The sequence below is a fragment of the Acanthopagrus latus genome, chromosome 7 (genome assembly GCF_904848185.1).
Source record: "Acanthopagrus latus isolate v.2019 chromosome 7, fAcaLat1.1, whole genome shotgun sequence".
Classification (NCBI taxonomy): domain Eukaryota; kingdom Metazoa; phylum Chordata; class Actinopteri; order Spariformes; family Sparidae; genus Acanthopagrus; species Acanthopagrus latus.
The window spans coordinates 28,767,731-28,772,323 of NC_051045.1; the positions used below are offsets into that span (position 1 = coordinate 28,767,731).

The 4,593-nt window shown below is 40.2% G+C and overlaps 1 long non-coding RNA gene across 1 annotated transcript; it reads left to right on the top strand.

Moving 5' to 3' along the window:
- Positions 1-334: 334 nt before the first annotated feature.
- Positions 335-1,260, top strand: LOC119023333. Its single transcript, XR_005076237.1, has 2 exons — positions 335-557; positions 808-1,260. It is a non-coding gene; the product is annotated as an uncharacterized LOC119023333 (long non-coding RNA).
- The last annotated feature ends 3,333 nt before the right edge of the window (positions 1,261-4,593 follow it).

The window sequence follows — 4,593 nt, forward strand, 5'->3', positions numbered from 1 at the left end:
GGTATGAGAGACCCGATCTGACAGTACCAAAACTTTATCTGCAGTCAAGCAATCATTACTTTGCTTTGGAGCCGGAGACAGGGGTTACCTGTCATATTCCTTCCTTTTGTGTTTAGCCAAGCACATCTGTACTGCAGTCTGTAATGCATCATGTTGCCTGCCAGACAGACCAACCAGTGAAATGCACGGTTGGCACACAGCTTTCCATGAGAACTCTCCGGCCTCACTTCAGAAGCACAGGTTTGTTGAACGAAAGCATATGATGTAATGTTAGTCACTATGTTAATATGTAATTTTGTTTTACTCTGTTATGAATATGGATTAGTGGACATAAAACATCACTATCTGTTTAGCTGATTATAGTTTAGTGTGTATACTATGATTTTTAAAGAACTATTTTTCCACCCAAGACTCTACCTGGCTGCCCTGCATTACAATGAAAATACTGACCGACCACAGGCAACATCTACAGGTGGAGAGCTTCTGTACAGTCAACTTCCTCAAATCTAAGCATGGAGAATGAACTGCAAAGCCTATGAAAGCAGAGCCAACATTCCGTACGTTTTACAAATCTTTTATTTGAACCCTACGAATAAAAAATAAAGATGGACACACAGGCAATAACACAAAAGGAAAATAAACACAAATAAGATCTGAATTATTTTTTTGATGGTTTTCAAAATAATAAATAAGGAGAATGTATAAATGAGGAGATACAATGAGACACTTGACAACACTGCAGCACAAGGCTTTTTGGTTCTAGTGCAATTTTCTTGTAAACGTTAATTTTGGTTTATTGCACTGCAGACTACATTGATACACTGTTGGACCTGATCTTCGAGAAGGTTTTCCAGGACCCTGGCCCATATGTGAACGAGGTGCTGAAACTTACAATCCCTGAAGACATATCGGCTCAGTATGAAAGACCCAACAAGCTGGACGTTACAGCCAGTTACTTGTCAAGGTTCAACCAAGGACAGGTCTGAACCCCACATACTGTCCTTCAGCGTCAGGGAACTCTGCATGAATCCTCAGCACCACGCAGGCAGGCAGCACAGCTCTCACTCTCCGCCCCAGAAAGCACCAGCACCAGCTTACAAAGCTTCTTTAGGCTACGTATCTATATTGGCTGGACACAATTCAATAGAAAGTCAGCACTGAATGTTCACATCCATGGCAACTGGCAAGTTTAACTGTTACATTTTAAATATTTATTTTGTATGTCTACAATTTTTTCTTGCAATAAAACATCTCTCCCAACTGTTCTGTGTGTTTCGATTGTTTGATATGTAGTTTTCATGTTACCAAGTAAAATATAGTAAAGATAAACTATAAGCAATTTAAGACAGAGGAAGCAGTTATGTACTTTGGGGTATGTATGTATTTATGGGCCTTAAAAGCTTACTGCACTATTCCCCTCAGACGTAAAGGTCTGTAGTCTGCCCGATAAATGTTCAGTGCATCCTGCAGTGAAAACACATTCAGGCAGACGGGCTCTAGGCCAGGATGGTCCAGCATGCATGATGGTTGCTCAGGAAGCTGCTGTAACTTAGTCTTTGTGTAACCTAGAAGTTATGAGAGGTAAGTGAGTGACAATGGATTAAAGAAAATAGACTACAAAATAACAACCTTGTTTGCCCAGTGTTCACACTTACCTGTGGTATTTCCATAAAGCAGATATTCTCGGGCTCTGTAGGCATTTGCCTACAGAGCCCGAGAATATCTGCACCTGTTTGCTTAAAAACACCTGTCTTTAAGCAGAATTTATATTATTCATTGGAAACTACATAGCTAATCAATCACATTGCGTTGTTTTTTTTTTCTAATAGTTATTTAAAGTTTAAATATTTTATTAACTGTTGGAACCGGTTCAAAAACAATACTGGTGGTAGAGAGGTGACGGGAGGCAACTGTGGCTTATTGAAAACTACAGTTGTTGGACATTGCTAGCTAATTACAAGTCGTCACTGCAAATAAGAGCAGGTTCTCAATTGACTTACCTGGCCACATAAAGGTAAATAATAATACGGGGTTACGCTTTTCTCTTGTAACGGCAATTGCTAAATTGCATCCGCATTACTGCAACTGCAGAGCAGTAAACGCCGGTCGAGGTTTGGCTAAGCTTTGTTATGTAAACACTCGAGGCAGGAGAAGGGGGCTGTGATCTGTAACAGCGCGGGGCAGACGGCTACTAAGCCCGTAAAACGTTTGTCTATGCAGTAACATAAAAGTAATGTCAAGGTAAAAAAAAAGAAAAGTAAACTACTAACCACTGAGAAACATCCATGTTCATTCTTGGCTGCTGAACTTCTTCTGGAGCCTCTTGTTGTTCTGGGTCGGACTCCGGACTCGAACATGTACGGTTGCACCGCAGTTTGTTGTCCAGCGGCCATTTCTTCCCGTAACTCAGTCGTTGCCATGGTCACATGATACCGTCCTCAGGTCTTTCAGAAGGCAGGAAGAGAGAGGCGGCGCAAATACATCTTTGGGCGGTGCACATAATACCTCATTAGCATTTAAAGGGAGAGACACTGAAACCAGCCGCCTAGAGCAGGGCTGTGAAACTGGTGTTTCAAGAACCTTGCTGTGCTCAATCCTTAAGCTTTTTTGACCAAAGCATGTTACTAACATTCCATTTAGACATCAGGAAACCATGTCAGGAAGCAGAAATGAGCATAATATGTCACTTTTAAGGCCATGAGAGGATGTGGGACAGCACATATTGTTTGATGGCTGTCACTGCGCAGTCGTCAATAGGTAGCCATCTGTCTTATGAGTGTTGTGTATTGTGTAATAAAAACATGTTGAGGGGTCTCCGGATTTGGTTTATTTCACAGCATTCTGTGGGCTCTTTCTACATGAGGGGGTTTGTCTAGGTTAAGGATTTCATTCAAAAGTTGAGAGACAAACTGTGTGGGCTGTACCCCTTCTGCCCCTTCTTCAACACCAAACAGTCGCAAATGATTCTAACTGCAATGGTCCTTAAGGTCTTTACACTAAGCCCGCAGTTCCCTCAACTCACTTTGAAGTTGATTTAGGGTGTTGCAGAGCTGGGTGACATGGTCGGCAGTACATTTTGCAAAAGCAGTTATATTTCTATGTTCTATTTTCTAATAGTTGGGGTAAGTCATATCTATAAACACACTCTATATGGATTCTACCTTCCATGTTCCCAAATTACAGCTGCCTCATTCTTTTTACAGTAATGTTTCATTAACAAAAACATCACAGGGAAGACACAGTTCTACATGTGTCAAGACAGTTTAATCTTCTCTGCTGACTAAAACAACATGATGTCAGTCCAGAAGCAAATTGTCATTGTGTCTTAAAATGTAATATTAAGTTGCATGAAATCTATGTTGGTCCAAACAGATGCTTTATTGTACGCACTTTTACTTATTTAAAATACTTGTTCAGCAGGAATAATGAGTTATTATGAATTAAATGGTTAGGTAATTGATATTAATGCATTAATATCTAAGTTGCACTTTTGTATCACAACTTAAGATATATCTGTTTTTAATCATTTTAATCAATCAGTCAAAAACTAACCTTATAACCCTGTAGGTTTATCATATGCTTTGTTACATAAAATGCTAATCTGCAACATCACTTGTAACTGTAGCTACTGTGAGGTAAAAAGCAGTTGACAAAACAGAAACAGAAAATGGAAATACTCAAAAAGAGTATGAGTACTTGTAAAGTTGAAGTACTTCAATTACTTGAGTAGATTAATACAAAATAACCGATGATCAATATGCATTTTTTGATACTGGAAACAGTAAAAGTAGTTTTAGTAAGATAAGTTATCACTCTTTTGATCCCAACTCAAGCATATTCATCAGCAGAATCTCAGATGTCATCTACCAACCTATAAGTCTTATATATGAGTGTATAAAAGCAAGACTTGTGAGCTAATTGGCTTTAACCATTGCCACTGTGGACTTATAAAGAGTTTGAGAGATACTATAGGGACTAATCCACTTCAAAATGCAGCTCTCATGCTTGCTGTCTAAAGAGATCAAGGCCTATGTGTGAGCTAAAGCTAAGGGCTAAGCCAGTATCTGCAGTTTTCATGGAGGAGGGGCTGCAGAGAGGAGGTGAGGAAAGAGGTGACGCATGCAAGTACAGTCGGGGCCCCTGAGGGCCGAGGAGGCATATTTAAATAAACCTGCTCTTGAAAAAGTTTTGACACTGTGCTTCTAGGATCATCCACAGCCACTCTCTTCCTCCTCCTCTTCTCCTCCTTCCTATCCTCCTCCATCTCCCCATCCTTGACTTCAAAGGCCATTTATGCAAAAACTGGTGGAGTTTTCCTGTGCTCGCACTGTCCTTCCTGGAATTTCGTCAGAAAAAAATAACACATGTTCCTCTCTTCTGACACCTCTCTGTGGTGTCAGATGGGTGTGGTCTGACATGAGCCCTGAGGACAAATGTAAAATGTAGAAATGTCAACTGAGTAGGGGTGTAATGGTACAGATATTGGTCCCAAATTGCACAATACAGTCGTTCAGGCTTGGTGCATAGTTTCGCTTCACACAAGAAACAAAAGGAAAGAAGACTACACAATCAAGCACAATGAGGAAAAATATG